We start from the raw sequence: 14762 nt of genomic DNA, 5'->3' as shown, positions 1-14762 counted from the left end.
CCTGGATTAAAATCTATTAATCATCCTTTTGCATTTCTTCTGCATGCTATTAGCACCTGGATAATCAACCTACTTAAAGATTTTAAGAGCCGCAGCAATTAAAATCTCTTTAATCAAATGATAATATCTTGAAATGTCTACAGAATGCTAATGCATGATCCACATACCAAAACTGCCTATTCATTAAAGCCATCTCCAACACATGCTCCTGAGGATACAGCCAAATTTGCAGCCCATGGAGGACCCCGCAGTGCAGCCATTAAAGCCCAAGGGAGACTGTGACCCCATGGGAACCCCAGGCTGGAGCAGGCTCCTGGCAGGACCTGTGACCCCATGGAGAGAGGAGCTCAGGCTGAAACAGGTTTGCTGGCAGGACTTGTGATCCTGTGGGGGACCCACACTGGAGCAGGCTGTTCCTGAAGGACTGACCCCCTGGAAAGGACCCACACTGGAACAGTTTGTGAAGAACTGCAGCCTGAGAGAAGGACTCATGTTGGAGAAGTTTGTGGAGAGCCATCTCCTATGGAAGGCACCCCATGATGGAGCAGATAAAGAGTGTGAAGAGCAAAGAGCAGCTGAGATAAATGTATGAGGAACTGACTGCAATCCCCATTCCCTGTCACCCAGTGCCACTCAGGCAGAAAAATCAGGAGTGAAGTTGAGCCTGTGAAAAAAGGAAGGATTGGTCAAAAGAGTTTTAAGATTTGGGTTTATTTCTCACTACCCTACTCTGATTTGATTGGCAGTAAGTTAAATTAATTTCCCTGAATTGAGTATGTTTTGCCCATGATCATAACTGGGGTGTGAACTCTCCCTGTCCTTATCTCAACTTGTGAGTCTTTTGTTACAGTTTCTCTGCCCTGTCCAGATGAGGAGAGTGACAGAGTTGCTTGGTGGGCACCTGGCATCCAACCACGGCCATCTCACCATAGGCCATCAATGACACAGTAACAAAATACAACTTTTTTTCACTTAACTTTCCATTTAGGACTCTGCTTAAGACAGCATGGAAGTGTGCTTTGGGAAGTGGCACTATGAATCAAACATTATTGGTTGATTATACTTTATCCATATGTGCTGGCTGTTACCACTTTCAGTTGCACAAGCTTTCAAAAATGACAAAAACGTCAACTCTCAGAGCCCTAAAATAACAGACAGTGAGATGGCAATACTCCCAGGTGTGGGTGTAATAGTTTCCAAGAATTTAATTGCCCAAAAGAGGAAGAGCTAGCCACTCAATTTATTTCTCTCTGTATCTGAATGACACTACACCGACAGCATTCTTTATATGAAGCTCTCTAACACACAAAAACTAAAGAAAAGTTGTGTAAATGAAATGGTTACCCAGTTTCTCCTGTGTAAAACAGCATGTTCACATTTTGGAATGGAACCATAACCTCATTCAACACAGCAAGAATTTAAGAACAATGTCCTTCAGATGAATTCCCTCTAGAGCTTAAAGCAAGCTGTTCAGCAGCTCCTACAAGTTAAGCACAATTCTATGTTGACGAGATATCAGATGACTTTGAGTGGTTAGATTATTACAGGTAAATGAAAAAATTAGAGTTTTGAAGCTTTTATCTCTAACTACTAAGGGACAGAGAGAACCTGAAGACTTTGGAAGAAATGTTTTTAAGAATATTATTCAAAGACTGTGGAAGTAAGCATGCCTACAAGTTGATGATGTATGCACGTGGTTCCATTAAATACATAGAGTTCATTTAACAGATCTATACCTGTTTATTACCCATTTATCAGTTCTCCCAAAAAGAAAGCAGCATTGTTCCACTCAGCAGGGAGGTAGGTATCTGTCAAATTGCTAAGAAAGTCTCAGTTAAGGGAGAGGATGAGAGACGTAGGGCAAACCAAAACCACGTCCCGTTTGTCCTGTGCTGTGACTCATGGCAGATTATTTATTGAAATCTGTACTTCACATTACCCCTTTAAAAAAGGGCACATTAAGCATATTCACCCTGCACTTTTTATTTAACCTATTAAGTCAGAAATTAGAAAAAAAACTCAGCTCATTATATTCTTTGTCATATTATTTTTAAATTAATCAAGTGTGGCTGTGCATCTGCTATTGAGAACAACAACAAAAAAAATCTTATTTCAATATTCAGCTACTATTACTATGCCACGTAAGAAGTTCTGTGCAAGTTGGTTTTGTAACCCAAAACCCTGGCTGTGAGATGCCAGGTACAAAAAACTCTGCTAGTCTTTTCAGAGCCCAGTCAACAACATTTTGTTGCTACAATCACTAGGTAGCAGTACATTCACCTGGTATGTGGGAGAGATTAATGCACCATCATACATGAAAGTCAGATTTGAGCCCTATTTGTGCTACTCATGCACAAAGACACAACAAAATAAAGCAGAAAGAATATCACACTTCTGTAACAAGAGACTTCATAATGAACAGTAGAGTAACACCAAGGTCAGCCAGTTTTAGTAGTCACAAACAACTTATTACTTTATATCAAAAGCTAAGAGCTTGCAAGTACATCAGGATATTAATCACAACAGGCAGAAGAAGATACTTAGAACATACTTGTGAACTCCTCTGAGTTCACAGTGTCACTTAAAGTCTGAGTGGTGCCCATTTATGTTACAAGTTTATGTCAAAAGATTACATAAAATCCAGCCTTTTTGGTTTCAGTAAAACTCTTTCAAAGAAATACTTCATAATACCGTACAGAGTTCTCATTCTCACCATTTCTGCTGTTATACTGTAGTCTGGCTTGTCGTTCACTGCTCTAGGGTATGTGATAAAAGGCACAGAAGGTTGTTTAAAAATTTTGGTCTACAGATGCCTTGGAATTAGTTCTTAAAGAAGAGTCCTACACAAGCAAAAAGAGTTAACAATATGCACTAGCCCAGAGCCAAACAGTTCAATATACAGGTTTCCAATACTACCAAAATATTTACAATACCTTGTGTAAGCCAGAACAGTTTTAAAATATTTGCATATTCTAAGAATTTGAAGCAAACCACCTTACTTAAAGCCCAAGAGACATTTTCTTTTTGCCTTGGAGCTGATTACTGTGCAGTGTTACAATAGCCATGTTAGTTCTACCCCTATTTACTAATTAGGGCTGGGAACTTCCTCAAATATTGACACATCCTGTCCACCAAGATCCACAGGACTCTAAGCAAGTGCACCAGCGGCTCAAGCAGAATCCCTCACACTCCAAGGAGCACTCATCAAGGCAGATTCTAGACCAACATTATTAGAGAAATTTGGATTATTCCCCTCCCCTAAGAAAAGCATCTTAAAGGATAACACATAAAGGAATAACATTCAAGTCTCGTGACAAATTGGACTATGGAGACTGCAAACCAACCCCAGAATACAGCAGCTATTTTACTGTCAACTCCAGGTTATTCTTCTCAACCCCAGTGAGCCAACCAGCCAGGTAACATTCATACTAAATACAGCATTCTATTCAACCACAGAACACTTAGCTTGGTTTATCTCAGCACAGTTACCTCACTGTTTTATTCCCTACTTCTTTCTTTTCATCTCCTGGGAATAAGCCATCATTACATTGAGTCAAAAATCAGTAACTGAGTTTAGTTGAAAAGAACAGTGTCACCTCTTGAAGTTCTGGGGATTATTTCTGGGGGAGCTTGAATTAAATCCCATGTTACAAAGAAGTTGTTCATCTCACAGACTAGTCTTAAATTCAAGCATTAGATACTTCATTCCAGGTCCCAGGCAACAAGAAAGTCATTAAATCCTAGTATTTTTTTAAAAAAGCAGAGATTCCAAGAACCAAAAAAGGCACTCATATATTACTTTATATGGATGTTTAAAAATACATATTAAAAACCAAAACAACAACAAAAACAACAAGAAAAACCACCACCAACAAAAAACCCCACCTAAACAAAACCCATCTTCAATCTGCATCTACTGTTCTCCTGGTTTATTGTATGACAAGATGCACTTTTTCCAGGAACTGCTACGCTAAGAAAAGCAGGCACCAACTCAGAAACAGAAAGCTACCTTTTAGCTACTTTGTATTACGACACAGATTTGTACAAGCACAGGCAACTTTTGACTGGCAGCACTGCTAAGCGTTTCATCCAATTCCTGCAATAAGCACAGCATCTTCTTGGCCTCCATTTATAGGCATTCAACTCACAGTCACCTTCAAGCTCATTTTAACCACACACAGGGAAGCACAGAGCTGACATATGGACATCTTTAAGCACGTAGCTCACTCACCTGTAGAGCTGGAAAAGGTGCCCATATGCTCCACAGACAGAGCAGGGGAACAAAACTTCTCATGCCTGACACTAAATCATCCAAACATGTCACCTGGTAAAAATAACAGATTCACTGATTTTCAGACCAACATTCAAGTGGCTCATCAAAAGGAAAGAAAGCAGACATCTACCCACTAGATAAATATATCATCTAGGCATCTTCTGAAGGCACTGTTTAAAAGCATTCATAGATCACAACGATCTAGACCACAGTCAAAAAGCCATTTTATTATGATGGTATTTCAAAGGCATAAAAAAGAAAAATTTGATCCAGATTTGTAAACTCATTCCCAAAGGGAGTTTGGAGCACTTGAGCATAGAACAGCCACGGCAAGGTGGCACCTCCACACCTCTCCTGCTCACCACACTGAAGCTGTGGTGTATCAGAGATCAGGGATCTCCAAAATGATGCTGCACTGTGCTAAACAGACATGCTCCTTACGCTAATATGTGCTCCTGCTTCAGCTGATTCAGTCATAATTGGCAGAATATAACTACTATCTTTGAAGGCAAATTGCAAGTTTGAAAAAATATAATTTCAGGCAGGTACAGGTATAAAACAGCCAGCACATCAGCCCTTGGTAATAATAACTTTAATAGTAAAGAATGCAATTAACAAGTTTTGACCATCTGAAACACAGCTGGCAAACTCTTGTAGTTACTGCTCACCTTTAAGCAGAAATAAGAGTCATAATGTCATGTGTGCCCACCCTGCCCAAGAAAGCAACAAAGTGGTGCTTGTCTCATCGCAGATGAGAATGATCCTTTTGTTGCACTAAAATCAGAATGAAAACTCAGCTGCTTACATAACGTAGCCTTCACTATGGCTATTGTAATAATGCACTACTACTGTTTTAACTTTTAAAAGCAGGGGAAAGGTTTTTGGCTTTAAAGAAGAGCTGATCAGATGCTGGCATTAAATCCAAATTAGCAGAAGGTTATCCCTCACCCACTCCCCAATAGCAAGAGAAAACAGTCTCGTGGCAGCCTTTTGAACAGGAGGTCGTAGAGCACAACAGAAACGAAAGTGCATAGCATATCCAAGGCTCATTTCTTACCCAAATCTGGGTCAAATGATCAGACTTACACAAACAGGTACAGGAAACGTGAGCAGTGGTGTACTAGTTTTAAATTATCCTAGCTAATCTACGATTTTAATCAAGTAATCCAAGCGTTTAAAACTGAGAGACTGCATTTAGTTTTCAAACTGTTCAGTTTACAAAGGACAACGTATGCCACTTGTGTCTTTCTGGCTTCCTTTACTGCTCAGGCAAAAGGATGACGGCTCAGAAGACTGAATCTATCAGCTTCTGAGTCACTCCAAGCAGAGACAGCTGAGAAAGACATACAGCAAGCCAGGCAGACACTGTACACATCCTGCTCTTCCCTAACCAGGTAGCCTCAGTGCACATAAAGAGATGTCTGTCTCTCACACAGAAGTTTCGGTCTAGGAGATGAGGAGATTCTTTCCACAGGCCAAAAAAGGGAAAGTCAAGACAGAAGGCAGCAACGGCAAGACCAAGAAGCTTGACTGAGCTGGGTCATAACCGGTACTCAGGAGGCCCTGAGCAGTTTAAACCCTCACTCGCCCCCGTAGAAACACCTCCTCCCACCAAACCAGCATCGTTACCTGCCATCATCCGGGGCGCCGGGATTTCAAAGCTGGGAGGAAAAACCCAGCTGCTCAAGTTTAGGAGTCCATCCTTGCCTTCTTTTCCTCCCCTCTCCAAACCAAAGCGGTCACCACCACCGACCGAGTGGGTCACTAAACTTCCCCGAGCAGGGAGCTCTCCCCTCCTACAGGAACCGAGCCAGTGTCGTCATCCCTCGCAAGCCCCAGCCCTGCCCTTCCCCTGGCGCCGTGCAAGGAGAGCTTCACCTTCCCCGCGCCCGCCGCAGCGGCAGCCCCGGAGCGCCGGCGGGGTGGGCGGCCCGCATCCAGCGGGGTCCCTGGGGGTGTTCCCCCGGCCCGGCCCGGCCCCAGCATGGGCAGCGGCACCAGCGGCTCCCCCCGCCCGGACCCACCGCCCGCCATTGCCCAACGGCTCCGACGGGGATCCCAACCCGGCCTCCAGCTCGAGCCTCTCCCGAAGGCAGGGCCCCGGAGCGCGGCGCAGCCCTCACCTGCGGCGCCGGGACCTGCCTGTCGCCCGTGCCCGGCGGGGGTGCGGGGTGACGAGACGGCGAGAGCGCGGCGGAACCGACCGGACCCCTGCGCTCCGCTCAGCGCCGCCACTGCGGCCACCGCCCCCGCCCGCCCCCTGGCGCCCGCCCAGCCGCCTGCCCATTGGCTGAGAGCGCGGGCAAGCTCCCGCCCCCCACCGCCTATTGGCTCCCCGTGGCTGCCAATCAACGCCGCTTCCTAGTCGGGGGCGGTGAGGGGTGGTGCGCGCGCCCGCGGCCGGAGCGCGCTCCTCGGCGGCCGTCGGGGACAGCTGGAGCCGCGCGGCCCCGCCCCCCCGGCCCGGGGTCACCCCCGGAGCCCCGACCGCCCCCGGCTCGGGCTCCGCTCGGGGGGTTCCGACCACCCCCGGCCTCGGCCCGAGCTCAGCCCGGGGGCTCCGGCCACCGCGTGGGCAGCGGCTGCCCGGCCGCAGCGTGAGCCAGGTATACTGGTGTAGGAAACCGTGACAGGAGCACTGCGGAACGTGGCAGGGCGCGGCGGGTCTAACACGGCGTCCGTGTCCCGTTTCCACTGCGGGGCACCGTGAATAAGCAGATGTTGTTTCCCCGAAGCGAAACGTGAGCAAGTTGACAGATCCCGGGAAGCGTCGGGGACTTTTCCGCGCCCGGCAGCGGTGCAGGCGCCGAAGCCGCTCCGCACAGCGCGGTGCGCTCCGCCGGCACCGGGAGCGCCCGCTCGGGCTGCGCTGGGCTGCGCTGGGCGCGCAGCTGCCCCGGGCACGGGCTCAAGGACAGGGCCACCTCTGACCCGGCACTGCTGGTTTGGCTACACCGCTGTCCGCGGAGCTACGCCGTTCTCGCCCAGTATCAGAACTGGTACTCCCGCCTTCGCCTATCTTTCGGATCTATTTGTTTTAGACAGAGGACCATTTCAAGTTCCAAGCAGCAGCCACGACGGTGACCTTCTTTCGTCCCCTCAGCGTTTGCTTTCTCTGCCACTAGTTTCTGCATTTCCCTCCCATCTGCCCTTCTCATCATTGCTGTGCTTCCAGCGCTGTCCCCTGGGACAGCCTGGTTTGAGGACAGCAAGAGCTCTGGATCACTGCGTAGGGCTGCAAAACAGTCCTAAGAGTACTTTCCTCTTGGCCATGTTTCTTATGCAAGTCCGCATACAATCAGATAGACGCCAAGTCTTCCTGTACTCCTTCACTCAGTCTGTGACTCATTAACTTAGATTCACTTAGATTAGTTCAGTAGGATTTTAAGACCATAGCACTGACATAAAATTTATCTTCTGAATGTCCTTGACAAACAGATTTGAACTAACTGCTATTAACAGTACTATGAAATTTGGTCAGGTTGGTAAACTTCCTGAGATTAAAAGTGATTTCTCCCTTCCCTACTCTCCTTTTCTTCACTCTCCTGTGTTGAAAGTTAACAGTACATGTTTGAGAGGAGAAATCTTGTAAATTTGTTTCTTACACTTCTGACCAGAGCTGCACTTTAGTTTTCTACACTCTCTCTCATTAAATGAGAGATCAAGCTTTCTTTACAGAACACTACAAGGGACATATAGAATCATAAATACAGCACTTTCTGTAAGGAATTAAGCTTCCGTTTTGCCTGGAGCATTGTTGAAGCTGGAAATTCTCCGTGCCAGAACACTTAAGACTTTTTTCAATCTAACATCAAAACAGTCATTCATCTCTTTGTTTGGTCAAATAATGCTCAAACTTGTTCAAAGATGGAAGAAACAGAACAGGAATTCAGCATAAATCATAGCACTCCCCGGTAGAACAGAGTTCATACTGCGATGAAAGGGAATTCCAGTTTAGCAGAGGACAGAACCTGCAGCCTGGGCTAGACTGACACACAAAATCCCCAACTGTTTCACACAGAGTTCATTGAATACAACCACCTTGTGCCCCAAACCCAGTGCTGATTGCATCTATGCTACTGCCTGTGAAAATCAGGGCCCACATTCTTATTTTAGGCCAGTTTGGGGACAGTTAATGTAAAAGGAGCAAGAAATGTGTCTTCAAGTCCCGAGTCTGGTGGCACAAACTATCAGTCAGTCTTTTAACAATGAAGAAAATATTCCTCAAATCAGCTATTCCCATGCATTGACTTTGGTAGGCTGATATACTGCTTATACATTATATATATATATTTATATATATAACATATAATTATATAAATTACATTATAATATGTGCATGGAAATGGTATACAATTTATTACTCTATTTACATATATTTTACTTTATTTCCATATATACACTTACTATACTTTTTATATATATAAAACCTATCATATACACACACAACACGCACATAGAGGTACAATAAATTTAGCCCTTGTGCCATAGTGTAAAGGCAGTGTGTCATTTTGGGAGTCATCTTCATATGGAATTTGAACTGGTTCCAGCTTCCAAGGGAATGGAGATTGATCAGAAATGAGGAATTTACACAACATTTTTGTACAAACAACTAAACTCAGATTTTAGTACAACTTGAGGAATAACAATTGTGTTTTTCAATGTTTCACTTAAACATCTTTATAATTCACCTAGCATCCTTACAACTGCTATGAAACATATTTATAAATGCTATGAAGTGATAATTTTGAAGATAAAAAAAGTAGAGGCAGGACTATTAGTTGGAAAAAAGAAAGTGTACCGAAAGGCAATTTTTATGAACGTCTTAATTTAATATTTTGAGGTTTCTCAAGGTACCACTTTAGGGAATAGTATTTTCAAGCTGCTGAATATTCTTTTCTGCTTGCAAGATGTTTTCTATCCTTTTGACACTTAAGATGAAAAATGCCTGGACACCTTTGCAAGCCAGTAAGACAATAACAAGAGTTTTAAAAATACATTTTTAACTGTCACATTTTTACCCCATTCCAAGTGTAGCATTTGAAACTATTTGGAAGCAACATTATTAGAGTCACCTTAGTGTACTTTTGGAATCCAACACTATTGCTCTTCCCGTGAAGAAAGCAGAATTTGTCTGCACTGGGGTTAATACACATACAGGTATAGTAATTTGACTTCATTACTTCCAGTAACACAGTTTAATGTATGTATAAATATATACAGGGTTTGAGGCTACATGCACTGCATAAATACATACATATATGCACTCGAAAAACTGCTTGGGGAAATATACCTCAGTGGATAATAAAGTACTATTTCTTTCAATTTATAAAATGTAAATTAGGTTTATGTATATTCAAAGATTAAGTTCTTCTTGTAGTGAATTAAAAGAGATTAGTGGTCTAATTATAGCTATCATCAGTGATGCAAGATCCCAGCATGATGGCACTATTATGATGGCATAAATAATTTACTTATGTAGAGAATCAAGCTTTACCATATTAATAATTTTGATTTTAGTATTTTGATTTTTTTTCCTAAAAAGCAGTTGTTCTCTGCACATTTTCAGTTATATTAAAAATGTGACATCCAGTGAAAGATTACCTTAATCTTTTTCCTTAGAAGAACAGCTGACAGTCTATCCAGCCCCACTGGTGAGCATTAGATTCAGACTGTTAAGAACAGGACAGGAAGTTTGTGGAGAAAAAAACAAAATCCTCTCATTTTAGATAAATATCCCACGGTTATTTTTACTTTTAACACAATCTATTTTTAAATATGCTTCTTGTTTCTTCTGCTGTCCTCAGAAATTCCATGTGTCCTTTTAGGCACTAGTACTTTCTCTGTAAAGAAATTCTGTCTCGTGTCTTCACTCAGAACAAATTTGTGTTTCTTGACTGCTGCCATAACATTTCAGCATTCTCTTCAAACTCCTTCTCTCTTGCTAAGAAACTCCATGTGTTATACATCTTTGTTTACACTTTAAATGTAGATTTAAATCCTGAACCATATTTTGATTGCAAGTGTAATGCTGTTAGTGACTATATATACCAACCAATGGCAAAGAATTTCAGATTATTAAATTTAATTCCACTCAAATCAATCAATTTCACTGTTTCACTGCCCAACTTTCATTGAGAAAGAACCTTTCAAATAAAAGCCATGTTCTTGTCTGAAATATTTTTTGTTGTCTCCTTGTTTTTCACATTATTGTTTTTAATTACAGTTTCATACTGTCCAAACTTTTCTATTTTACACCAATTGTCTATGACTACTACCTCAGATGTGAATGATTTGCTTTTAATAGGTATTAAATTGGAGAATAATGAAGGCACAGAAGACTTTCTGTCAATAATAAAGGTATCTATGTCATCATCATAACTGGGAAAGTTCAAGTATGGAGAGCTTGCCTAGGCTTTGATGGCAACTTAAAAAAGCTGGAAAAACATACAGTCGAGCACACACAACTTCCTACAATTCAGTATAAAACAACCAATTTTCCCAAGATACTAATTCATGTTCCTATTTCCTCTTAATAATCAAATTTTTAACAAAATCATGGCTAAAGTCAGCTTTTCCCAGCTATCCACGTTTGTTTTCTGCAGAGATGATAGGAACAAAGTTTGTTTGTTTGTTTGTTTGTTTAAGAAGCCCTAGAGGTCAGCATAAGTGGATACCTCTGCACCACAGGGCACAGAGCCCTTCCCACTGACCCAAAAGCAGGAGTGAACTCTTGTCATAAAGCAGGCATGGACTATCAACTCCCTTCTGTAATTTCCATCCAAGTCAACTGAACAGCAACTACTTGAGAAACAGCACCAGTTTATAGCGACACAGTAAAGCCCTTCCTTTACCACAGAGATAAATGAGCTCTGCCTGACGTGTTCTGCTGATGAAATGCAGAGCTGTATATCTTCTGTGAAATGTCTATTGTTTTGTTGAGTTTATAGCAGGAAGTGAATCAGGAGACAGGGACATTTTAGGCAGAAGTCCTATTGTAAAGCCAACAGTAATGAAGTAGCTTTAGGAATAATACTGTTTCTTTTATACTAATGAAGTTCCTCAAGCCATGTACAGAAGCTATTCTCTGGGAATCGTATTAATTCCTTCCATGTCAAAGAATTATTAGGGAGAAAGGTTAGTGCCCAGGAAGCAAGCCCCACTATTCAACTCTAACAATAAACTCCTTCTACACTGATCCCATTATAACAATTCCTGTAGCTGTTTAGAGCTTGTCCATTTAATTCTTCATACAATACTGTCTTTATGCCAGGGAGCACTGGAGCATACGAAGAACAGTATTTTAGGATTGAGACACACATTTTTATCAGCTCTGCCTGGCAAGTTATTATACTAGCCAAAGTCAGAACTTTTGAGAACTGTTATTTCTGATTTATTTTGCTCCCCTGAAAGCCAAAACAATTTCTTTGTTAGATTTGGAGGATGATTGGCCCAAGGCCACAGTTACTCAGAACTAAGAGCTTGTCTGCTCGCAGTCACTCAGATTTAAGCTCTCTCAATCGGAGGTAAAACAGGCTTTAACCTTTTGGAGAATTAGACTCCAGCAAAAAGAGATACCTTACCTCTGAATGAGAGCATCCACATGAGGTTTGTCACCTTCTGTTACACGTCAGCATCGCTCCTGTAGTCAATTCCCCTTAGCTCCTGTGGCAGACACCTGCCTCAAGTGGGCTACACATCTCCCTCATCCCCTCCGTTCCAGCTGATAGCCTGGGCACCACTTGGTACCATTAGTTCTGTCCTACTACAGCAAGAGATTTAGTTAAAGATGCAGAAGTGAAAAGTTGAAGATTTTATCTCTGAGTAAGCAATTAAAGTTTCCCTTTCCAGTTTCTCTTCCTCCTAACTCAATTTTCACCTTTACCTTTCACAACCAGGTACAAACCAGCATCTCACTGCATGATATCCACATACCACCCTCTTCCTCCTCCCACAGAACTATTAGCTATGACTGCTTTAGTTTCCTTGGCACCCTCCAAGTCTGCAGAAAAGCTGCTTTATGCACACTCATTCCAGCTAACACAAACTCTCCTTACTCAAAATTCCTTCACATAATTTTTCAACGAGTCTTAAAAACAGACATTACGTAGCAACAGAGCTTCCTAATTTTGAGTTTCTCAAGAACATTTCACTGACATACATGAGGCCTCAAGTTCTGCATAGAAAAGGAAGAATTGCTGCTCATTACAGATTTTTTTCCTGAGGTTTGTGTTGTGGTTTTAAGCCCAGCTGGAAATGAAACACCACCCAGCCGCTCACTTAGCTCCCTCTCTTCCCCTCCCCACACTGGGTGGAACGGGGAGGAGAATTGAAGGAGAACTTCAATGTATGTTGAGATAAGAATAGTGTGATAATTAGAAGTAAAATAAAATGAAATAATAATGGTTGGTAATAATAATAATAATAATAATAACAACAGGGGAAAAATCACAAGTGATGCACAATACAACTGCTCACCACCTGCAGACTCCCCTTCCCAAACCTAAATCAGCCCTGCTGAGTAAATCCCCCAGTTTATCGACTGGCCATGACATTCCATGGTGTGGAATATCCTGGCCAGTTCAGGTCACCTGTCCCAGCTGTGCTCCTTCTCTGTTCCTTTTGTGCACCTCCTCACTGGTAGAGCATGAGACAAGACAAAAAAATAGTCCTGGACTTAGGATAAACAGCGTGTTATCAACACTATTCTCCTTCCAAATCCAAAACACAGCACTGCAACAGCTACTGAGAAGAAATTAACTCCATCCCAGTTGAAACCAGGACAGTTTAGTACTGATAATCAGAAAACCAATCTTAATATATTAGAATTCCATGTTACTTCAGTTTTATTCCTTAAAACTCCCTTTACATATATAGTTTTTTCATATATTAGAAGTGAAAATATAATTAGGCCTTCAAACTTCAACCTCTGCAAAAAGCCTGTCAAGAAAAGGAAATGAGGAGAAAGCAGTCTGATGTATATAACCACTAGACTATTATTTTAAAAAGAAAATAGAAGGAGATCAGGAAGAGAAGAGTCACTGCATTTGCAGTGTCTTTGAATTCTTGCTCTTTAAAGAGAATAATGCATGACTAAATTCATGTTTGGATCAGCAAGATAAATTACTAGTAATGCATTGGTTGGAGATATAACTGTAAAATGTGAGATCAACATTTGAAACCTTCATTCTAGCTCTGAGATTATGTACTACATAGTCCAAGATTCCTGTCAGGATTTTTTCCCCTTTTTTCCCTAGTTAATAATATTTTAATGCTTTTATTTTGAGGTAGTAATGATAATTTACTAGATATTTCACGAAAGTATTTCATCCTCAAGGGTTTGAAATATGCTTTCTCAAGATTACACTGGGCCAGAGAGAAGGATTTGCATGTTTAGAATTGATAGGTCTGTCTGCTACAAAAACGTTTTCCATATAAAATACTTCTTTAAAAGTACTATATTTTATTTAATGTATCTGCTATACACTGGGACAGAAATCTTTGAAAGCAACAGCAAGATTTCCAGTCCTGACTTCTGAATTATTGAATATTGAGGATGCAAATGAGCTGACCCTTTCCAAGCCAGTAGAACTCCCCCAAACAATTAAATAAGAATATTCAGTATTAGTAATATTACAGGTAGTGCCATTACTATTTTGTGTTGGTAATGTTTGTGCTCTGGAGGCCCTGATTCAACTCACTGCCTACCTGTAATAACATCAGAGCCAACAGAGAGTACCACCAACAAACTAGTCTGGAAAAAGAAGATTATTTAGATGCTGTTATCAGTATTGGGTCATTGTGAAATTACAGCTAAAAGTATCCCCTGGATTCAGTCTCCAAAGCCTTCCACAGCAATAAATCCTAATAACCCAGACCTGGTTTTGCTGTCATGTTAAGCCTTCCCAAAAAGCAGTGCTAGTGTTGCAATAGAAGAATACCACACCACCACATCCTCTGTCCCAGCCACTACAGAAATTAATGGCAAGCAGTGAGAGAAAGCTTCATTTTCCTTCTATCAGAGCATCCTTGTTATGCTACCTGTCTGTTAAACACATAATCATCTACAAAATACTATTTACTACAGGCCCACAGTCCCTAGGGCTGTTACTACTTCCCACTTTATCCCTAACAGGCAGTTGGGGGTAAAACCGGAAACATCTGCCCACTAAGCATCACGTAATTAAAACAACACTACTGATGATTAACACATCTGACTACACATCTACTTAACAGCAGCTTGACTGTCAAGGCTCAAATATACAAGCAAGACTCACAGTTAGGAACTGAGGAAAACCAAAACAAGCCACCACCACCATCAACAAACCCCATAGCAAAAAACCCAAACAGAAAATCCCAACCCCAAAATACGAGACCTGGAATTTAGGTGAGCTTTACCATCCTGCAGTGATCATCTTGCCTTTGCCTCGTTTATTTCAAGAGTCAACTAGAATATGCTTTTGTAGAGGCCAGTGAGAAGACTCAAGTC

At 42.0% G+C, this 14762-nt stretch overlaps 1 protein-coding gene across 6 annotated transcripts in view; it reads right to left on the bottom strand.

Annotated features, from left to right (window-relative positions):
• PACSIN2 (protein kinase C and casein kinase substrate in neurons 2) overlaps positions 1 to 6524 on the bottom strand; it is a 53914-nt gene extending 47390 nt beyond the window's left edge. For 3 of the 6 annotated variants that reach the window (XM_048300848.1, XM_048300853.1, XM_048300854.1), the window contains exon 1: positions 6397 to 6524. The gene's annotated coding sequence lies outside the window, so the exon portion shown is untranslated. Of the gene's footprint in view, positions 1 to 5902; positions 6044 to 6396 lie in introns of those variants that run through there. The other 3 variants (XM_048300855.1, XM_048300856.1, XM_048300849.1) reach the window with 2 other exon arrangements.
• Between the last annotated feature and the right edge of the window lie 8238 nt (positions 6525 to 14762).

Source organism: Corvus hawaiiensis, chromosome 4 (genome assembly GCF_020740725.1).
Source record: "Corvus hawaiiensis isolate bCorHaw1 chromosome 4, bCorHaw1.pri.cur, whole genome shotgun sequence".
NCBI lineage: Eukaryota > Metazoa > Chordata > Aves > Passeriformes > Corvidae > Corvus > Corvus hawaiiensis.
This window is presented reverse-complemented; position numbering and strand designations above follow the sequence as displayed.